The following is a 24,083-nucleotide window of genomic DNA, read 5'->3' as shown; positions in this document are numbered from 1 at the left end:
TTTTAGATAGGATTTATTCAGCAAAATTTTGTGGTGACGTCATAAATTTTTTAGGGGGGACGACCAAATACGTTTTGATCAAAAATTTACCATGCTTATGATAATTTTAAAATATCTTCAAGATTTCGAAGCATTCGGTTTTGTAGTTCCTGAGTAAATCAGTAAAATAAATTTACGCTTTCATTTATTTTCTTGAATCACCCTGTATATGCAAATCCAAAAAATATGAATGAGTGATAGATCACAAGTACAGACTGATCATATTTTGTACATTTTAGATATGATTTATTCGGCAAATTTTCGAGCTGACGTCATCAAGTTTTTGGAGGGGATAAGCAAATATATTTTGACTAAACATTTATTATGCTCTTTATAACCTTAAAACATCTGCAAGATGTCAGAGCATTCCGTTTTGTAGTTCCTGATTAAATCAATAAAATATATTTACGCATTCATTAATTTTTTTGAGTCACTCTGTATATGCAAATCCAAAAAATATGAATGGAGTGATAAATGACAAGTACAGGCTCATCATATTTTGTACATTTTAGATATGATTTATTCGGCAAACTTTCGAGCTGACGTCATCAAGTTTTTGGAGGGGATAAGCAAATATATTTTGACTAAAGATTTATGATGCTCTTTATAGCCTTAAAACATCTGCAACATTTCAAAGCATTCGGGTTAGCAGATTAAAAATTAAATTTCAAAATGTTGTTTTATAATTTTGATTTTTTTTCCAAAAATCTGGACGTTTCGGGTGAAAAGTCGATTCAGAGTTGTAAACTACATGTGTAGGACTATGTTATTTTATACAATTGAAAACCCATTTACTATGTACAATTTTGAAGTGGCGTCATCGCATTAGTGGTGGGGATGATTAGACAAATTTTGGTTAGCGTTTTACCATCTACATGATATTCTTAATATAAGTACAAAATTTCACAACAATCGGTCGAGTACTTTCGGAGATTATCTGTTTAATAAAAATCCGGGACAACAGACGGACAGACGGACGGACGGACAGACGGACGGACAGACGGACGGACAGACGGAAATGGGAGACCTATTTCTTCGTCTTCTAGGGGTCATGAAAGATCGAGAAAACGTAAAAGTAGAGAGTCGGCCGACGGACTCGATTATAATACTTCCTTTGCTTACGCTCGGGAAGTAAAAACTATGAAAAAAGTGAATGTTAAATGTTAACCAATGATGATTGTTAACTGAATCATATTTTGAAATGGAGAATCTGGGAAAAATAAAACTCAGTTCTTCTACATTTTAAATTTAATGCCACGAAATCCACCAATCGAATGTGGTGCTTGATTTAAAAGATTCATTGTTACCAATTTAAATTTGAATGCGGATAAATATTACATTTTTTTTCACTTGATTGATACTACTGAATCGGTGTCTATCTTACTAGTTGGGAAAAAGGTCTATTGCTTAAAGCTATAAACATCAGAACGTGGAAAAAATACCCAATCCTATAAATTTTGTAAAATAAGCCGTGTATATCGCAAGTGGGTCAAGATTTTCAGAATTGTCAAAACAAGTTGAAATATAGCTCAGATTTTATAAATTTCAAGTAGAAAAATTTTCAAAATATATACTTATCTGTAATCTGTAAGCCACTATAAAATCTTATATTTTTCAAATTTAGCTGGATTTGTATTTCTTAATTTCAACAATTAAGAATTTTTGGATTGGTAATTGAATTATTGGTAGCAATGTTAAAATTTCGGTAATACATAGTTAAAATTTTAAATAGGTTGCCAACCTGACAAAAAAATCACAAACATTAATAGTCACTCGGTATATAAACTTAGATTCGGTTACATATGACATTTGCAGGAAACCAGTTCACGTAACATGCGTCGGTTTATCGAAAGCTGAAACTGATTGTATCCGGTCCAGAAAAAACCAGCTTCTCTTAGGACAAATGCGATTTTTATATTTTATAAACCTTTTTAACCACCAAGTTTTCAAATTGAAGAAAGGAACAAGTGGTTATTAGTCTTCTGAAAATTGTTCGAGGAATATGTAAAAGATTATATAACGGCAAGTTTTATCATATTTATAATTTATGATCACCGTTCTGGCTGTTTCTGAAATTTCCATTCCTTGCATTCCAACAGGACGATTTAGCAAGCAATATACATGAATCATGGTTTAACATTTAAATTTTTACAGAACCCAACACTTGTACATGGTCATAAAAAAAACAGAGAAGGGTGGCACTAGTGCTAAGCTAACACTTTTATTCTATCCAACAAAACTTATCATAAACATGAATTTATTAAAGCTTCGTTTTAGGAAAATCAAGCTTTGCGTTAATTTCTTGGCGCAGTATACTATGAATTTATCTTGTACCCACTATTCACAAAATTCCACCTAAACCCAAAATCTTGTCGGCAACATTTTCCGAGAATTCGCGGAATGCCCGTCTCCCCGTCTCGCCCCCGAAACAAAAATCATTTCTACTTTCAAGTGTCTTGTAAGGCCCCCGGATCATACGTCTAGACTCTCAGAAAAACACGTCGTTGCGTTAACGTCGTCGTAAACAGATCGCGTAGCTGATAGGAATTTTTTTATTGTTGGCGGCGGCACGAGATTTCTACAGGTGGCTGTGTAGCGGCGATCGTCGGTTGTCGGCGGCCGATTTAGCCGCCCCAGACGGCGCGTCTCCGGCAAGGGTAGTGTGCTTTTGCTGCGATTCCGGGAGCCACGCGGTCTCGACGCCCACGCTTCAAGGTACGTAATTCCCATTTTAGATGTTGCTTTTATTAACTCAGTTGTATCGGATGTGGGTGGCCTGAAAGGTGCGTCCCAGATTTTCTTAGAAATTTTCCTAGAGGTTTTAATGAGATGAAAAGGAAAATTACTTTTATTCGGTAAAAAGTTTTCTCATGAGGGAGCGGGCTTTAATTTGAGTGAACGGAATTTTATTGTAAATTTTGCAACACTTTTTAGAAAAAGTGCGGGAAATGGTGCTTTACGGATGAGTGTAAGGTTTCTACACGAGGCTTACCGAGTGCTGGTAAGCATATACGTTTGAAAGCATCTCTCATGTGTAACGTTTTCTTGTAAGCCTAAAAGTCTTACAGTAGTTTCAATATTTCTTACAGAAACGTCAAAAGTAGGTTGTGACAACCAGAACCGTTGGTCTACGCATGCTTCTGACATATTACGCAGTTGTGTAGGGGGAGTGACTTTTAGTACTAAAATATGTATGATTATGAAACAAACAAGATTCTTATATAAATTGTTATCATTATTTATGATCTAGATGAAATTATAAAATGTTCCCTACGATTTTTTGTTTATGGGTCGCGTTTTCTTGAAATTGAAAACATGATTAAACTTATATAATTATTTCTATTCTGGGTTCTGGGTTCAGATAATACTAATTATATAATAAATATAAAAAAAAAATGATGCTAGTACCGAGTAACTATTAATGTTTGTGATTTTTTGTCAGGTTGGCAACATATTTAAAATTTTATGATGGTACACATGATGTCAACTTGACAACTATGAAATGACATACCAACATTACTGCCAATAATTCAGAATTACCAACCCAAAAATTTGCTTCAGTCATTTATACTTATGTCACATTATTTCTGTCTTTCTGTGTAAATATTGCAGGATCATATTGTTCTCACACCCCAAAAGAGCACAGTGCTTACAAGTTTTAATAAATTAATTATAAGAAGTTTTTCCATGCTTAATTAATTTTAGATATAAACTTGTGATAGACATCGATACTTCATTTATCTTCATCCGGTTCTAGCCCGGGGTAACTGAGTAACAAGTAACAAGATGTAATTTGGATATACGAAAACATAATGTATTGTTAGCTATAATATTATGAACAATACCTGTATAAAGTTACACTTTGTGGATTATTATTGTTGTGTAAACTTATTAGAAGGATTTGTTTTTCCTTGACGTTTGTAGTTTCGATTTACTACCCGAAATATTTTGTATAAATGATGAAACAAAAATCAAGTCCTAAAAATAAAAAAAAATCTTTGTGATACATTCTGGCAATCACGAACACATAAAAGAAAAGAAAACGGAAACTTCACCTTCACAGGTAAACTTTGTGCGTTTCAGCATCCGAATTCTGCTGTTTTTTGCGAGTGATTAAAATCCTCTGCTTTCGACGGAAATTTGTAGTGAAAAATTCCTTCCATTAATTTGTGTAAGCTTCGTATTTGTCTAGTGGATGAGAAGTAATATTGGCGGTTTTGTTGCTTTTTGTTCTGTCTAGTTAACAAGAGCTTTTTACTTCGTTCACTCAACCGTGCCACCATTCGGATAAATTATTTATTTCTTTGTTCTGGTTTGAAGTTTTGTTGTACCGCCTGTTTGAAGCACTAATATTTTCATCTCTCCGATAAAGCCATATTCGAGTTACATTGGTAATTTGTGCATTCTGAAGCGACGCCCTTAAATTTTGGTTTAATTAAAGGCTTGGATTTGTTCTCGAATTTGGACGGAAACTGCGGTGTAGGTTATTACATATTAAATTAACGGTTGCTATAGATTTTCATTACGTGATGTATTGCCACTCAAATGAAAATTTCGACTGAAACTGGAATAACAAAAATTTTCGCTTGAATCAATAAAATTAGGGCGAGAGTAAATTCATAACCTATGTTTAATATGTATTATTACATTAAATTTTCACAAAGTTCTGTCTACGTAACTGGTTTTTTATGTTTGTGTTGATGTTATGTTATCATTAATTTGTAGCCATTTTCGAATTTCACTGTATTTTACGTTCATCTTTTGTTTATTATTTATAGAGATAAATTTGCAATGTTGGGTATTTTCTCTCATAAAACAGATTAAATTTTATCCTTTGTTTAGTTTTATGTTTACTTGCTTTTTTTATCCCTTCAAATACTGATGACGTCACACACGCTGAGGTACACAGGTACAACAGGTATAGCCAGAGTATGTGTAGCTAACTTTAGAAATTTACATTGATTCGGAACATTATAAAGATGATGACAGAATTAATAAAAAGTATTAACTAAAGGGTTTCCCATGTATTCTTTACATAATTCGCTTATTAGAGTGTGCTATTGAAACAGACAAAGAAAATATATATAATTTGCAGTAAATATGGACAAATTGTGGTGTGCCATGAATCTAAGTAATTTTTCATTTTTGCCGCCTTGTTGAAATAGATCCATAACATTGGATCTTTTTTCCATCTACATTCTGTATAAGCCCATTTTTTTCTGTGAAAATACAGAGGGCGAAGTTAAAGATTCAAAATATGAAATCAGGAAATATTAGGATAAAACTTTGAATGTTAATGGTAAAGCAAAACAGAAGTTAACATGCAAACAATGACAATAATAATTTCGTTTTATTGATGAATCAAGTATAATGAAACATCCTGCATATCAAAAGTGAAACATCCATTGTTATAATTTGTAATTAGTGATAAAATAAAAATTGTTTTAAATTCGTCCCTAAATGGTAGCTGGATTCATTGCCCCCGAGCAGTTCAAATACGTTGCTCAGTTTTAAAAACTGCATTAAATGTAATAACGCGCTATAGAATTATTGGAATTTAATAACTACCAATTTTGTCAGCATTTGAATGCCCCTTTTCGATTTTATATTTCATATTTTAATAATGACCATGTCTGTGTTCCGCGAATTTGAAAATGTTAAACCGTAGTAAATCAATAATACGAGATAAACTCAATTTTGCAAGGGAAGGTGTATTTTTAGACTAAATTTCAACTAGTGGGTTAATTTAGAAGGTCTATCGATCGCTTCTAGTCGCTTCACAAGGGATAATTTTTTTAAAGCGTTTTTTCCCAATTAAGCGCATATCACTTTTTAACGAACCTGCTATGAACCCATAATTCATTCTGTTAGTCAGTTGGAAAACTTAATTTTTTAATTCAATGACTATCGAAAGTCGGAGTGGTATGTTGAAAATTAAATCATATGTTTCAGTATACATCTACATTTGAAATACATAGTTAAAACTTTATGTCAGAAAAGCGAGTTATATCTGTGCCACCTCATGTGCGACTATATTAATATCGCCTCTCTGGTTGAAAGTCTGAACGCTTTTATTAATGATTTTTATTTTCAGCCTTTTAGGTCTAAATTTCCATTTCGATTATTATCTACTTGTTATGCATTCTCCGTGTTATACTTTTTGTATATAATTTCATTTTCTTTATTCGACATTTTCCAAGGAAAGCTTTCATCTTTGTATCGAATTACCGTTCTTTTCAGATGTATTTTTCAGGGATTCCCCTTTGAATTTCCACTTATTTCACTAAATCAGCTATGTCGTGTTTGTTGGTAATGGTTAAGGGATATGATAATTGTATTTACATTGAATTAAGTTTGGTGACGTCTTCGCTTTTGTGCCCTTGTTAATGGATAGTGTTATGGGAATCACAAAATTAAATTACATGTTGGTGAGTGCGGCAAGCCTAATTTAAGTCGACGTATTAAATATATAAATATTTAATTAACACGTCGAAGATTAAATCTGGTATCGATTGGTAGAAGTTTGTTTAGAAAAATCCGAACAAATTTGAACGCGAGGTCTTTGAGCGCTAACAGCTTTTAAACGGTTATCTGCCGGCAATTTTCTGTTGCCGTCAGGTGCAGGTATTTCTTTGATCACGTAAAAATTAGCCCAGAAAGGATGATCCATAACTGTTGCATGAAACTAAATAAACTGCGGAAAAGTGCTGGTAGACGTGGGCATATAAATTTAGTCAAAAGACGGATATATCTTAATTTGTCTTTAGGTTGTAAGGCGATGGCTATGGCCCCCATGAAAAATTCATGTCGGGGCGAAACCCTCGTCTCAGAGGTCCGATATCTAACTATAAATCGACGCCTGACAGAACTACCCTAAACAAAAGTAACTTCTTAACTTTAAACTTTGTTGCTTCGTCAGTAAATAATTTACATTGCGGAAAACCCACTGCTTTTCTACGTTTTTTATTCAAACAAATTTCCTCGATAGTTTATCCGATAGTTCACTTGTTTGAATTTTCACGAGATTTGTTACACTGAGGTTTTAAGCGTGTAGTAAAAGCTGTTTTAATTGCACTAAGGCATTTTGTAACGACTTAAAAATAAATACATAAATTAATCATTAAATTTGTTGATGATTCTAATTAAGTTTCATTTTACTTTAATTATTAACAAATGGACACCTTTACATAGCTGGTCAAAAAAATCACGATTTTTTTAATGTTAGTATTTGTTAGTAAATACTACGATTTTTTTAATGTTAGTATTTGTTAGTAAATACCGTGTTTATTTTACCATTTCATGATCCACAGCCAAACATTTAAAATTAAAATGGCACTCAGTGATGTAGGATTCGAATAAATTTTTTTCTGTGTTACTTGTTTACAAATATTATTTAAACCATAACGTTTGTTAGTTTTCAACTATGCGAAATTTAGGTTTTGACAGCTATGGAAATATTAATTAATTCATGTTTTTCATTCAATTATGCAATTACGAGTACACAAAATAATTAAAAACGAGTTAGATTTTTAATTAAAAAATACACAGGCAAAAATAATCTAAAAAATTACAAATTTACAAATATAATGTAAACAACATCATCCAGGGCAGCATTTCATTTTCAAAGGAGCTACGTTATACGTACGTAATAAACATCAATATGTTCGAAATGTTATATTTAGGGCGTTCTCACATTTTTGGTGAAAAATTTAATTTTCGATTGATAATAATCTGAAAAAACTAGCAACTTTGAGGTGTTTAGTTTCACCTAACTTCTCTTGTTTATTTCGTTTCAGAACATCGTTTTGCCGTTTTAGCAAACCTTTCCCTTGCCTAAAAATGGATATCTTATTTAAGAACTCGTTGGGCTTTTGGGGTAATAATTTTAATTGCTGCAACGAGGAGTAAAAGTTAAGCTTCTTATCCTAACGTTATGAGTCGACCGAAAAACTCTCTTTTAAGTGCCACCATAATCTATTTACGGGTTTTGACGAGACAGTTTTCATGAAGTTTAACCGACTTTTAGGTGCTGTTAAAGGCGACACAACCCGTTTTATGAAACAGTTCTGCTTTATAATTTAATCCACTTGTTTGTGTTTCACATTTCTCAAGTCAAAGCTATAAATTATTACATTTGCAAAGCTCCATTTCATCCTGAAAATTTATGTGGTTGTGTGTATTTCGCCTGTTTTACACGCCTGATAACAAGATAACCGGAAACTGTCAAGGAGTATTAATGCCTATTCTGTAATGGACATTGATTTTCTATAGCAGCGCTATTGACACACACGCTTCTCAGAACTGAAGCGTTTGACTGTGTAACTCAAGGGCTCAATCTTACCCCACATAAATGCAAATTTGGAACTTCGTTTAATAATAATAATTAGATCGTTGGCACCGTCTAACTTAAGGTCTCGTAGGCTCTAATACAAACTGAAATGTGCTGACTTCTGCTTACTCTACTCGACATTTCGCTAGCGAATGTTTTATTCTACAGTGTGATCATTTAAATTTGAAATTGCGGCGGCGTGTTTGTAACAAAATCTGTGGTTGTCGTACATTTGGCAATTAACCCTTTGATTCTCCGCTGGGTAGTGATATCGGTGGAAACTCATTACCATTAGCCATTAACGGGATAACTAGTTATATGTGATTTCTTTGATGTTTTACGATGGGTCTCTTCTTTTCCTAAGTCCACTACTACATATGTACTAATGGACTTTTTTCAGCATCAAATCTTGTTTCAAACGTTTCTTTGTTTTCCGTTTCTTTTCTTGAACTAGTTACGGTTTCGTAAATTAGTTCTAATCTGGTTTCCTCTTATTTTTTATTTTTTGCGGTTTTCTCTTTTTTTTTGACATTTCTGTTATATTTTTCTCCAGTTGTAATACCAAATCTGTTGTCGTTGATCACTATCTTGTAAAACTGAGGAAGATAAAGATACAGATTGTAAATTATAGATAAACCTCATAATTTGTTAGTAGACACATTACATACATATTTAAAAGTCGAAACCTCTTGCTTTAACGTCAGTTTTCACTTTAGGACTTTACTTTCTTCATTTGAAAAACGTAACTCTAGTTTGGCCAAACTGTTCTTCATTTATTTAAAGCATAGTTCATCATTCGTTGAGATTTTCTCTAAATTTTCACGTTTATGATCAACTTGCTGTCTTATTGGGTTCTTTTCTTCCATTATATAAAAAATTTTACTTTTTTCAGTGTTTTTAGTTTTTGCAGTTTCCATTTTTTTTGTTCTTTTTTATTCGATTGATCATTTGTTTTGCATTTTGTCTATTTTAGTTTACATTGTTTCATTTTATAGATCAACGCCACAAATCGCATTGTTTATTGTAATTTACATTCAGCCCTTTGAAATGTAAATAGGAAAGCTATTAGAAATGTACCAATCCTACGTTTCCATCTCTGCAACTTAATGTAGAAGATTTTTCTTGCAAACTGTTGACTGAGTTCATAAATAAATACCACCCTGTGTTTTCTGACGCTTCTTCTTCTTTTACCCCGTATTTGTTGGTATAAATGTTCGACGTAGTCAAGGTAATGTTTTTCTTGGTTTTCAAGTATAAAAACTTCTAGGACTCGAAAGTTATAAAACTGACTATTGTGTCTTCAGTTTTAGCCAGAAGTTCATATACTTTTATCTTTGTTTGTTCTCGTATGGATTTTTTCTAGCATGTTTCTTCCAGTTCTTTGGATGTGTTTTTTTACTGTTTTCCTGTTGTAATTTTTAAATATTTTCCAGGAATTCTTACTCTTTATTTGTTAGTAAACGTCATTTCGAAGTTTTTCTAGAAGATAATTTCTGGTCTTCAAGTTTTGAATACTTCTAGGACCTCTTCAAAGGACAGGACCTCAATTGACTTTAGTTTTACACAGAAATCCACACATTTCTATCTTTTTCTGTTCTTATATTAAAATTTTCTGGAATGTTTTTTTCGGTTCTTTGAATGTGGTTTTTATTGTCTTCCTGCTGTAATTTTTGAAAAATCTGCCAAAAATTCTTCGTTATCCCTTTATTTGTTGGTACAAAATAAATGTTCAACATAGTCATGTTCATGTTTTTCGAATAAAATATTCTATAGAAGATTTCCAATTACCATTTCAAAGTTTTCTTGAATGTCCCTTATGGTTTTCAAATATGGAAACTTTTAAGATCTCTTCAATCTTCAAAGGACCTGACCTGACCTGACTGATCTATGGCTTCAGTCTTACACAGAAATCCATTGATTTCTAGCTTTGTTTGTTATTAATCGGACTTCTTTTGAAATTTTGGTTTTTACTGTTTTCTTGCTGTAATTTTTTTTAAATATGCTAAGAATTGTTCGTTAATCTTTTGTTTGTTGGTAGAAACATTCTATGTATTTATTGTAATGTTTTTTCGTACAAATTGTTCTAGAGAAAATTTCTAAGTGGCATTTCGAAGTTCGTGAATGCCATTTCTGATCTTCAAAACATCTAGGACCTTTTCAAATGACTGTTCTATGACTTACGCAAAAATCCAAATATTGTTTCTTTTTGTTCTTTGAACGTGTTTTTTATTGTTTTCCTGTTGTAAGTTTTTAGAAATTTGACAAGAATTCTTCGGTTACTCTTTATTTGTTGGTTGAAATATTTTACGTATGCAGTGAAAATAATATTTCTATTGTCATTTCAAAGTTTTTCTTAATTTCTAATTTTTAAATATGAAAACTTCTAAGACCCCTTCAAATAATTTCAATTGACTGTTCTATATCTTCATACTTATACACAAATCCCGATATTTCTATCTGTGTTCGTGCTTACATTGAAATTTGCTGGAATGTTTCTTCTAGTTTTTTCTAAGGTATTTTCTATTGTTTTCTTACTGTAATTAAAAAAAAATCAAAAAATTCTTCGTAAACCCTTAATTTGTCTGTAGAAATATTTTGCGCAGTCAATGCAATATGTTTTCGTATAAAACGTTCTAAATAAGATTCCTAATTATCATTGTCATACATTTCTGTCTCTATTTATTCTTCTAGAATGTTCCTTCCAGTTCTTTGAACCTGATTTTTGTTGTTTTGGTGTTGTAGTTTTTTAAAAATTTGCCAAGAATGCTTAGTTAAGCTTGTATTTGTTGCTAGAAATCTTGTCAAGGTCATATTTTTTTTAATAAAATATTCTAGAACAGATATCCAGTTACCATTTCGAAGTTTTTCTTGAATGCGCCACTTTTGGTTTTCCAATATGGGAACTTAAAGGACCTGTTCAAAAGACCTCAACCAACTGCTTTATGACTTCAGTTTTACATAGAGACTCATGTCTGTCTTTGTTCTTAAATGGATTTTTTTTTTAACTTTCTCCCAGTTCTTAAGCTGTTTTTTTATTGTTTTCTTGTTCTAATTTTTTGAAAATATGCCAGAAATCTTCGTTAACTTTTTATTTGCCGGTAGAAACATTCTATGTATTCTATGCGATGTTTTTTCGTGTGAAATGTTCTAAAGAAGATTTCTAAGAACCATTTCGAAGTTTTTGAACCCATTTCTGATCTCCAAATATGGAAACATGTAGAACCTATTCAAATGACCTCAACTGACTGTTCTTTGATTCAGTTTTACACAGAAATCCATACATTTCTATCTTTCTCTCAAAATATATTAACATTTTCTGGAATGTTTTTTCGGTTCTTTGAATGTGGTTTTATCCTTTTCCTGCTGGCAAAAATTTTTCGTTAACCTTTTATTTGTTGGCAGAAAATAAATGTTCAACATAGTTAACGTCTTGTTTTTTTGGATAAAATATTCTAGAGAAGATTTACAATTACCATTTCAAAGTTTTTGTTTAATGTCCTTTCTGGTTTTCAAATGTGGAAACTATTAAGATCTCTTCAATCATCAAAGGATCTCAACTGACTGCTCTATGGCTTCAGTCTTACATAGAAATTCATTGATTTCTATTCTAGCTTTGTTATTCATCGGAATTCTTTTGGAATTTTGATTTTTACTGTTTTCTTCCTGTAATTTTTAAAAAATATTTCCTGTAATTTGACAAGAATTGTTCGTTAACTCCTTATTTGTTGGTTGAAATATTTTACGTAGACAGTGAAAATAATATTTTTTGAATAAAATGTTCTAGAGAACATTTCTAGCGCCATTTCGAAGTTAACTTGACTGTCATATTTAATTTTCAAACATGAAAACTTTTAGAACCTCTTCAAATGATCTCAATTGACTGTTCTGTATTCTCATTCTTACACAGAAATCCTGATATTTTTACTTTTGTTTGTTTTTCTATTGAAATTTGGTTCCAGTTTTTTTAATGTTTTCTTCCTGCTGTAATTAAAAAAAACATAAATTCTTCGTTAACCCCTAATTTGTCGGTAGAAATATTTTGTGCAGTCAATGTAACGTTTTTTCGTATAAAACGTTCTAGATAAGATTTATAATTCATTCTCATAGATTTCTGTGTTTATTTGTTCTTATCTGATATTGTTCTAGAGTATTTTTTCCAGTTCTTTGTACGTGATTTTTACTGTTTTCTTGTTGTATTTTTTTTAAATTTCCTTAACCCTTTATTTGTTGCGACAAATATTCAACTACTCAGGGTCTTGTTTTTATTGAATAAAATGTTCTAGAAAATATGTCTAGTTATCATTTCGAAAATTTTCTTGAATGTACCACTTCTGATTTTAAAATATGGGAACTTCTAGGACCTCTTAAAAAGACGTCAATTGACTATGCTACGACTTCAGTTTTACACAGAGATCCACAGATGTTTATCCTTGTTTGTTCTTAAATGGAATTTTTTTCCAGTTCTTAAACTGTGCTTTTACTGTTTTCTTGCTGTAATTTTTTGAAAATATGCCAAAAATTCTTCGTTAACCTTTTATTTGCTGATAGAAACATTCTATGTATTCGATGTGATGTTTTTTCGTGTAAAATGTTCTAAAGAGCCATTTCGAAGTCCTTGAATGTAATTTATCCTGATTTTCAAATATGGAAACCTATAGGACCTCTTCAAATGACCTCAACTAACTGTTCTATGACTTCAGTTTTACACAGAGACCCATACATTTTTATCCATGTTTTGTTCTTATACGAAATTCTTCTGGAATGTTCCTTTCAGAATTCTTTGAATGTTTTTTTACTGTTTTCCGGCTGCAAGTTATTAGAAATTTTACAAGAATTCTTGATTAACTTGATTAACTTCTTAATTGTTGTTAGAAATATTCTACGTAGTCAGAATCATGTTTTTTGAATAAAATGTTCTAGAGAAAATTTCTAATTGTAATTTTGTAAGTTTTTCTTGAATGCTCATTAAAGGAGCTCAACTGACTGTTTTAGGAGTTCAGAAATCACATATATTTTTATCTTTGTTCTTAAATGGAATTCTTTTGTGTCATATGTCAAGGATTATTGGTTAGTAGAAGGTTTATTTGTTGGTAGAAACATTCTATGTATTTGATGCAATGTTTTTTCGTATAAAATGTGCTAGAGAAGATTCGAAGTTTTTTTTAATTTTAGTTTTGGTCTTCAAATATGGAAACCTCTAGAACTTTTTAGAAAGATCTTTGCTTGTTCTTACCTGGAATTCTTCAGAAATTTTTCATCTAGTTCGTTGAATGTATTTTTTTACTGTTTTCCTGCTGTAATTATCAGAAATCTGCCCAGAAATCCTCCTTAATTTTTTATTTGTTGGTAGAAATGTTCTACGTACACAAGGTAATGTTTTTAGTTCCCGAGCGTAAGCGACTCCGTCTGCCGACTCTCTACTTTTACGTTATCTCGACTTTTCATGACCCAGAAGAAATGAACGAAGAAATAGATTGCCAGTGTCCATCTGTCCGATTGTCTGTCTGTCTGGTTGCCGTCCGAAACGTCCAGGCTTTTGGAAAAAAAAAAAAATCAAAACTATAAACCAACATTTTGCAATTTAATTTTGAATCTGCCAAACCGAATGCTTTGAAATCTTGCAGATGTTTTAAACTTTTGTTAAGCATAATAAATTTTTATTCAAAATATATTTGCTTATCCCTTATCCCATAAATCCTATCTAAAATGTCCAAAATATGATGACTCTATACTTGTTATCATTCCATTCATATTCTTTGGATTTGCTTATACAGGGTAACTAAAAAAAAAATGAATGCGTGAATTTATTTTATAGATTTAATTAGGAACTACAAAACCGAATGCTTTGAAATCTTGGAAATGTTTTAAAGTTATCATAAGCATGGTAACTTTTCAATTAAAATGTATTTGCTCATCCCCCTAAAAAATTGATGATGTCACCTCAAAATTTTACTACCTTAAATGTACAAAATATATGTGATGAGTCTATACTTGTGATTTATCACTGCATTAATATTTTTTAGATTTGCTTATACGAGGTGTCTCCTCAATAAACTGATTTTTACAAAGAAATCCATATATTTTCGTTCTTGTTTGTTCTCAGATGGAATTCTTTTGGAATGTTTCTTCCTGTTTTCTCTACTAGGGAACTTTTCGTATTGAATTATGTCTTCACAGCCAGTCTACGTTTTCTTGCTTTTCTCTTTTCTAAATAGAATACTTCCATAACATTTTTGAAATGGCGCCAATAATTTTCATCTCATTTTCTCAAAATGGAATTCTTCTACTATCGTCTAGAATAGGTGTCAGTTTTTTGTAACTAAACAAACAGTTCTTTCAGCCACCGTTGCATTCCTGACATCAATATTACCACTGAATTGGTTTTGGCTTAGATTTTTTGTCGACCGAGATTCCGACAAAATTAGTGACTGTTTACTAAACTTATTCCTTCAATTTGATTGAGATAATGATTTAGCGCACTAGTGCGGTAATCTTAAGATTAAATTACTATACTCACTTAACAGGGATAAATAGATTTTGTACTCGTTTTAATACAGTTAAACTGGATTTAACCTAGTTCTAAAGTGCTAAAGTCTGCACGTTGCATGTAAGTTACACGACTAACGTCTTGTACAAATTTATTACCAAACAAACGTCATGTTTATACGGTAATAATGCTTTTATCTCATTTGTAACGCAAATAATTGGTGAAGACAAAAATTTAATTAAGTTTCAAAGTAGTTTGACAGATAATGAGTTTAATGTAGGTGTCAGACGACTGACACACAGCTAGAAATGGAAAGTTGCACGGTCGTGTTCAATGAACTGTGAATAGGGAATAAAACATAAACTGTAAGAAAATAATAAAGCATTTGCAAAACTTGCAAATACCTCAAGTGCCTCATTACATATGCTAAAGAAGGGCTTAAATGTTGGCATTCTTCGCCAAGAGTTCATCCAGTTACGGTCGTTTCCCAGTTATTTAATAATTTAAAATAATTTGAATTTCATTTATTCAGACTTAGAAAATTTATGTTAATCTTATATACAAGTGTTACGAAGTGTTTGAGTCTGGCAACTTGGTTGTTAAATAAAGTTTCCTTTTTATTCTTTTAATTCCGTGGAATATGAAAATGACAAAAATGTAAGCTATGCGTTAAAATGAGTTTTATCTTTATTATTGACCAGTGTATAGAATTAGTTTAGCTTTCTTTACTTCAAGGTAGAAAGATCGTACATTAAACTTTCAGTAATGTGAAAAGAGTTCTCCTCCTTTACGTTTGTAAATAATAAATGCAGTATTCCGATATTTATATAAAGTGAAGCTATAAGTAGCCTATATACTTTTTGGGATTTCCTTTCGTGGCATCATCTAATACGCTGCTGTGAGACTTCTCCAAGCCCTTGTCGCAGCCCGATGACAGTTATTAACGATGTTATTCCAAGTCAATTTCAATCCTTCATCTCGTAAAAATACCTCTCTTTCATTTTCCCTTAATCTGGAATTTTTCCTGTCTCGTTGCTTTAAAAACACGCCACGACTACAGATACTAAATCAAAGAATCGAGTCAAAAGTTTAGCAACCGAAACGCATTGCTTGAAAAGTCGCAACACACAGGAGATCTAGGTCGCTGAAGTAATGACTTCATTAGGAACAAAATGGAAAGAGTGACTGGAAAAAATGCGCCTAAAGACTTAATATAATATGGTCACGTAAGTTCAACGAATAAAGAAGGTAACCCAAAACGTTTTTGTGGAATCATGGTGGAAAGCGCGGAGGTACACAAACGAAAACGACAACACAAAATGAGGAGCGACAGAACCGTGCTGTAAATTTTTCAGGAAGTTGATAATCTTCGCTACTTACGTTTAAATGGAAGGAGGTTGCATTAAGAAAACAACTCGGAATTGAATTTAAATTCTGTTAAAAATGTATTCTCTTCAAATATAAGGCATATTGATTTGAGATGAACTTTTTACTTTGTTAGTTTTATCGGTAAACAATTGACGCGGAGCGAAAGTCAGGGTGGTATTACGGATTTAAGATTTAATACTCTCTTTGGATAAGGAAAAAAAGAGACTTCTAATAATTTAGTTAGGCGTGGAAATCTACTAAGAAAATAAATGTGCTAATATAACGCGTCTAATATTCACGTCATCGTGTGAATGTAATATCACTTCTTACGACTCACTATAAGTCCTGGGTATAGTTGTTGTATTAAACCTGCTTAGTGCAGTTTATTGTTTGTTACAAATGGGGAAAGTTTCATAAAACTAGAACACAGATGACGCATAAAATGTTATATACATTAATAAACAGGTATTTTGAGTTACATAAATTTCATTTACAACGTCTTGTAGACCTCGATAAATTTATTGCGCGTAGAGGTGACATGGGACTTTTCACCCTGTTAAATATTATGTAGCAGTTGTCAGTTTGGGGAATTATTAATAAACTAAGCATCCTTACATCAGTCATAAATGACGTTAAAATTTGGTTTCGTAGATCATGTGAACTAGCACTGTAGTTAAAGCAATTTTATTATATATAAGTACTACCGACCCTCACTTTTAAATTTTAATTATACGTTAAAATTATTGTTATTAAAAGATATTAACTAAAGTTTGTCACTTCACCACTCTCTAAAAAATCAAAATCAAAGGAAATACATCACGAAATCTAATTACACAAAAGACGGAACGACATAACGCAATAGTACTCAGTGTCATTGTGTCTACTTCACAACAACTCTTTTGGGTACGCCGTGGTTCTTCGTGCAGTGTTCTAGAACCTTCTACTATAGAGACAAAGATCTGACCAAGACTCGTACTCTTAAATGTAAATGGTGTTCTAATACTTCCCCTCGAGTCAAAGGCCGCACGACTATCCATTGTACGAATGACATCGTAGGCACCGGGTTTCGTTTGAAGTTTTTTCTCCAAGTGAACTTCCGGTCACCCTCAAACGACCTGGAGCTCTGACACCACCCTGATCGCGGTGGTTTTCGAAGATGATGTCGTGTAGATCATCTCCTTCGGGTGCAGTGACCCTAGTAGAGCCCCCTGGAACTCACATAACTCCACACTTCCATTGCAGTCCACGACCACAGCGTTGTTGCCCGAAAATGGACTTCAAGGACATTAAATTACTTAGTTCTCAAATCGGGAACGTGGAGGGCGGCATTCAATGAATTTATCCATCATCGTAACGGATACACCATTCACGTACTCCCACAGGTCGCCTGTATTTGCAGCTTCCATGTATCGTAGTTGCCCTTGTGTAACAACTCGATTCGCGACGAATTTCCGGCACTCAATTAAACACACGCGATTCCGTTTATTTGCGCTTTGGGCCCATAACCTGTTGCTGCAATAAAGGAAACGTGAACGGAGTCAAAGCTTATATTGACAATACAAGGCACATATTACAAAATATTAGCACACGAACGGCGGAGCAACAATCTACGATAGTACTCGCAATAACGTCAGTACCGTTGTGTCTACTTCATGAACATGGCGTTTCCTAGATGTGCCGTGGCTCTCCGGATAGTATTGTGGAAGCTTCGATTACATTTCTGCCGACTGAGACTTGCACTCGCAAATGTAGATGGAGTTATTACTCAACCGCTAAGGTAAAATTTTAAACGAATATCATATTTTAGAAAATCCATAGTTTAACAAAGAAAGATTTTTTCCAAGAAATTTCAGTTGTGAGTTTACCACAGAATTTAATGTGTTGTATATTGACTATCGTAGCTAAAAATGGAAACATTGACACTGATTCTAGGGTTTATATTTCACGGGCGTAAGCTAAGGAAGTATTGTAATAGAGTCCAATAGGGGACTGGATATTTTTATATCTTTTCGACGTTTCAAAGCCCGTAAAGTACGAAAAAATAGATCTCTCGTTTCCATCTGTCGCGATCTTTATCAGATAGATATAATCTCCGAAACTATTCGATTGATTGCTGTCAAAGTTGGTACGTATATTAGGAATTTCAACAACTGATGACATCGCCTCAAAATTTTGTATAATAAACACAACTTAAATTTCAAAAAGTAGTATGTTCCTACACTTGTGCTTTATGAATCCGCCCTGTTTGTTTATTGTTATAATTGTTATTGTTTCAACCTCCTTGTTTCTAAGTCACATTATACGTAGACCAACCTAACGCTTCTGTGGAGGGAGTTTAGTAGATGAAAGATCAGCAGTTCGAGCTTACAATATTTCTATTTTTTTTTATAACATCGAGAACGGACCAAAAATTACGATAATGTCGCGCTCGCCTATGTTCAATAATAATGAAACAATATTTATCATAATAAGTGTCCCTCACACAAAATATTATTCCGACCGTTTTGTTCCATTGTAGTTTAATTCAGTAAAACGTTCCCTCCTCTCTTTTAAGAAGAAAAAAATCAATCACATTTCATTTTCCTTCAAATGCATGCGGCCACTAATGCTTGGTATGTACACGTGCTATTCTTCGAGGTTTTTTGGTAGTATAAACGTAAACACTCGAAGTTGAGCATATTATTATTACTGGGAGGACATTTTTTCCCGTTGATTATCTGCTTTAAATATATGTATTTAATATTGACCGCACTTGTGCGGATCGCGCTTTCTTGAAATTTGCGCCCTCACGGCGCAGGTGTTATTTACGCTATTGGATTTTACTTTATAGAGATTATCACCAAACAAAATCTCAAGATCCAATTTTATAATTTTTCAAAGAAGTGTGGGATTTGTTGGACTGTACTTCAGGCGTGAAGGAAGTTCTATCGAAATAAACTTTGACAATCTCAACAAATTGAAATCTCCTCCGTTCAGTATCTGAGGAAGTTGTTGATCATTTGAGGTGTCGAACTGGCAGTGTCAACAAAGGGAAATCTGGAAGACCTTCGATATCTGAGGAACGTCTGGTGGATTTGAGATGACTCGATCAGAATCCACAAACATTTTTGAGAAAATTGCCTCAGCGGTCAGGAGTTCCTGTTGCAACATGAAATTGAACAATGGGTCCAAAGCATTGACGAAAGGATGTTACAAAACATTTTGAAATTAAGAAGAGAGTGAACATAAGGTGAACATTTTCAACATTCATTCTGAAGTTTAACTAAAATATTTTTTTTTCTTTTTATTGTAATGAATTAGATTTTTTTGACATATGAAGAATTTAGGCAACCAATTATACAGATGCGCCTGATATCTGTCGTGAATTTAGTAACATTCGCATAAACTGATAGGCGGCACACATCCATGACCTACTTCGCCCTATAATCATTTATAGAAACCCGGTATTTATGTCGGGAAATATTGTCTGCAATAGTAAAAATAGCAACTAATTTTTGACTGTGGTTTCATATTTGTTTAACTGTTTGTCATCAGTCATAGAATTTAATACCCTATTTTCTGTTAGAACGTGTCCTCTATAATAGATAAATGATTATTTTTCAGGTTGAAATATATTGTTTACACCAACGCCACACCAATGAAGGCTTTATGTCATCAGTTGTAATAATAAATACTGGTAGAAAAAAAGTCGTCTAGTACCCATTGAAATTTGATGTTAAAAAAAAATATGTTGGCAACACCAACCCGTTTCTTGCTCGATTTGACAGTTATGGTTAAACGAATATTAAATACACCATCAAACAGCTGTGATGCTAACAGCATTATTTTAAAAATAAATTTCATGGCTTACTAGACGATTTTTTGTTCTTTAAATGATGGGATACTAACCTAACAAAGACTGCCGACGACCAAATTAGATTGTACAAGTTATAGAATAACAGAAAATTAAAAATTAAATATCAGCGGGAAATTAAAAGTTTGATCAATGATTGCACATGATACTGAAAACAAAGTTATATTGTGAAAATTGCATGCAAAAACTAAATTATATTGGAATTTGTGGACATAATTTAATTAATTTATTTAAATTACAAACAAATGTTTCCATTAATGTTGTTTCATTCAATCATGTTATTCCAAATATTGAAATAAATTAAAATACGTCGGTATTGAACTACTGTACTGGAAACAGCTATAATTTTCTAAAGAACAAGTGGGCAGTAAAACAGTAGGAAGATATATGCAAGCGTGTTAGCAATGTTTAGTATTTAATAATCTTTGCCTCTGACATTTAGTGGGGAAAATGGATTAATTTTAGTATGTAAATTATAATTCTACTAGTTTTTGATTTCTGAGAGTTCGTTTGCGCAGTTAACAAATTATAAAGAATTATTTATTTAAAGGAATAATTTTTGGGGTAAGGTTATCATCAATTAAAAAAATAGTTCATGTGCATAACATTAATATTAAAACCGTAATCAGCTTTAAATAGTTTCATTGTGGTCATAGTGGACTATTTTAACTAATTTCAGCTGCTAATAGTTATTGATTGTTTACAATTTTCATAAAAATGTATTTAAACTTTAATATTTTTTAACTAAAGTTACCATCTATAATTACGTACTTATAACTCGTCCGAAGATTATTTTGCCTAAATTATTAAAAAAAAGGTTATTAAAACCAAAACCGACCAAACTTCAAATAAAAAAATTTCAGCGGCTGTTTGTTTTCGTAATAAAGTTTATAAGTTTATAATCGACTTGAAAGAACATTTTAAAACTATTGCGATAATCTCAAACAACCACAAAAGATCTAAATGCGATTAAAGTTGCTTTTACCCTGCACGAATTCTTGAATAAATGAATAAAAGATTGATCGGTTTCACAGCCATCGCTCAGATAAGAAATTAAGGAGACAATGTATTAACTTGAGTACTCTCTAGTGCGGCTGTTTGCCGAACAATTTTCCTCAAGTAAAAAAAGATATAATACCGCGTCTTTAAACACACTTGATTGAAATGGCTATGAATTTTTGACGGTACTGAACAACTTACGTTCATGTAACTACGCTATGGTAATTTTCAAATCGTATAAATTTATTTTTTTTCAACAAAGTGTAATATTTGTGAATTTATTTTCATATTTTTTATTAAATTTTTATGAGCGTGATATTAAAGTATCGTTAGAATGTCAGTGAGACCATTTAAAAACGTTTAAATTTAAAAAGAGTAAATAATCGTATCATCTTATCCGCTACCCTTTCCTTTTTAGTTCAGGAGGGAACAATTCATTAACTAATTGTTTTAATTTTAATGAGAAGCCACAAATTAAGTAGATTAATAAATAAATTTGGTTGTGCGTGATCCGCAAGGATTTTTTTCGAAATAAAATGCTCCAGTTTCTTATTTACAGCTGCACTTTCATTAGACAATAATTAATGTAGAGTTTTTTAATTAATCCTTTAAGATCGGCTTTTGTTTTATTTTAAATTGGAGAACGTATCTCGTCGGTTTGTCTAAATAAGCAGCAAATTGATTTAAAGATGTGATTCAAGAGAAAACTGTCGCAAGCAATGGTCCATGAATTCGCTACAATTTCATTTGTTTGATTGCATCTAAAACCAGTGTAGCGTGAGATGAAAAGGACTGAAGAATGGGTAGAAGTCTTTACACCAAAGAAATTTATTTTGACTTTGTTATTATTCAATTTAAAAATTATCAATTAATTTGATTCAACAAGATCAGCTTGATAACTGTGCTGTAGGTGCAAACAAGTTTTCTCGCTTTAACTTTGCTGATAAAGAAAACATGAAAGCTTTGCTTTGTTCAAGTTTCCTCTTGTAAGACTCTTAAGGTTCCAAAAAGAACAGGCTTTGTTAATACAACGTCAGTCTTAGACAATGATTCAGTCCTTTATTTTTTCTCTAAAGATTTTTCAGCGGAATGTTCTCAGCCGGGTCAGTTGTTTAATTTCAGCAAACGTTTTTATGCGTATTTAGCTCTGCACTAAAATCAATAAAGCAACGCACAGTATTAACAGCAGATTAATGTTACCGGATTCAGTAATTAATTTTCAGCTTCATGGTGATGAACACCAAGTCCACTATAGAAAGTAACAATAGTCCAACGCTCAATCCGGTAATGATGGTTTTCCATTTTAACCACTTAGCTAAGTATGCCACAAAACATTAATCTCTACACCTTGACACATTTATTAAATTGTAAGTAAACAATTTTTCTATTTATAAACTAAAATAAGTACTATATGTATTGACAAATTATAAGAAATGTTGTTATAAGTTTGCTATTTTTTTTTATATATATCCTCTATCATTTGGATCAGAACTTAAAATTAAATTTGTTGCTATAATCTAGCCCAAGTTCTTGAAAATGTTAAGAATACGCACGTCTTTATATAATAACGACAAAATAATAATTATAATATTCAGAACATTTTGTTCGATTGTGGTTTAATAATAATTTTAGCCCTGTTTTGAGAAGACAAACTCATTCAAATCAAATTAATTTCTACGTGACATTCTTTCGATGTATAAACATAAATAAACACTTGAGCTTCAGATTGCTATTACCTAGTGCTAAAGGACAAGAGATGTTATTTATACCTCTGGTTTTTACTTATCGTACATCAAGATAACATTATTCTGAATTTCTAAATTAGCACTACAAAGTCATTCATAAACTTGAATAATACATTTAGGGGGCAAAATTTCCAAATTGGTTTTGATGGAAATAACAATTTTTTTTAGAATAACCGTGTACGTATAGTTAAATTAAAGGTTTTATGATCTATACCTTAAAATTTCAAAGTAACCGGTTCAGTAGTTCTAATGAGCTGCCTGATAAATCTTCAACAAAAACAAACAGATAGGTAGAAAACGGAAACGGGAAAATTATCTCCAATAAGCTATGTTGAAGGTAAAATCTCTTATATTAAGTATAAGCAAATACTGCACTATGGCTTATTTGATGAATCTATAATTTCATTTAACATTCAACGGTTCTTAGCTCCTAGAAGATGAAAAAGTAGGTCCTCCGTTTCCGTCTGTCTGTCGGTTTCAGATCGTTAGTGTTTTCGTCAAACAAATAATCTCCGAAATTATTGTATTGATTATTATTATAAAATTTTAACTATTTTAAAAATATCGTGTAAATGGTACAACGTAAATTTATCTAAACATTCCCACCAAGAATTTAATGAAGTCTTCTCAAAATTTTACTGAACAATTCGTTTTTAAATGCTCCAAATATTCTATGCACGTGCTATGTTAACCTTACCAAGGGGCGGAGCATAATTGTAAAATCGATATTTCCTTACAAACATTTATCGTTTTAAATATGTTTTATGTTTCTTGTTGTGAAAAGAACACTAAGTATATTATGAAAAAAATATATAAAATATCATCCCCGCCCACCCGCCCTATCTCAATTGTGATGGTTTTTTTTATTCATCATTAGTCGGGGAGGCGGAGCTTAAGTGCAATCCTCATTTTTCTCCAAGTGATTACCATGTGAAACATGTTTTTCAATAATTGTGTTGTTCAAAAAAAACTATACGTCTTAAGGATTTGTGATGAATTTTTCATTCGTTGTCAGACCGAGGGGCGAACCATAACTGCAAAGCCGACATTTTCGTACAAACATTTACCATTTTAAACATGTTTTATGTTTCTTATTGTGAAAAGAAGGCTACGAATATTAAGAAAAAACATATTTAGGTTATCACAAAACGAAAATCGTAAACTCAAATTTTATAATTTTTTTGTTATAGCTTTCGATCAATTTTTTATTGATCAAATTAAGAACCTCATTATCTAGAAAATGTGAGAATACCCACGTTTTTA

General features: G+C 32.1%; 1 protein-coding gene across 1 annotated transcript in view; it reads left to right on the top strand.

Annotated features, from left to right (window-relative positions):
* The first annotated feature begins 2,719 nt into the window (after positions 1-2,719).
* The window catches only part of Rsh (radish), a 324,789-nt gene continuing 303,425 nt past the window's right edge, over positions 2,720-24,083 (top strand). The window contains exon 1 of the mRNA XM_064055372.1: positions 2,720-2,754. The gene's annotated coding sequence lies outside the window, so the exon portion shown is untranslated. The remainder of the gene's footprint in view (positions 2,755-24,083) is intronic.

The sequence above is a fragment of the Zophobas morio genome, unplaced genomic scaffold (assembly GCF_036711695.1).
Source record: "Zophobas morio isolate AGI-343-1 ecotype UQ-CSIRO unplaced genomic scaffold, CSIRO_AGI_Zmor_V1 ptg000002l, whole genome shotgun sequence".
Classification (NCBI taxonomy): domain Eukaryota; kingdom Metazoa; phylum Arthropoda; class Insecta; order Coleoptera; family Tenebrionidae; genus Zophobas; species Zophobas morio.
The sequence above is the reverse complement of the archived record's forward strand: the minus strand, read 5'-3'. Positions and strand labels throughout refer to the sequence as shown.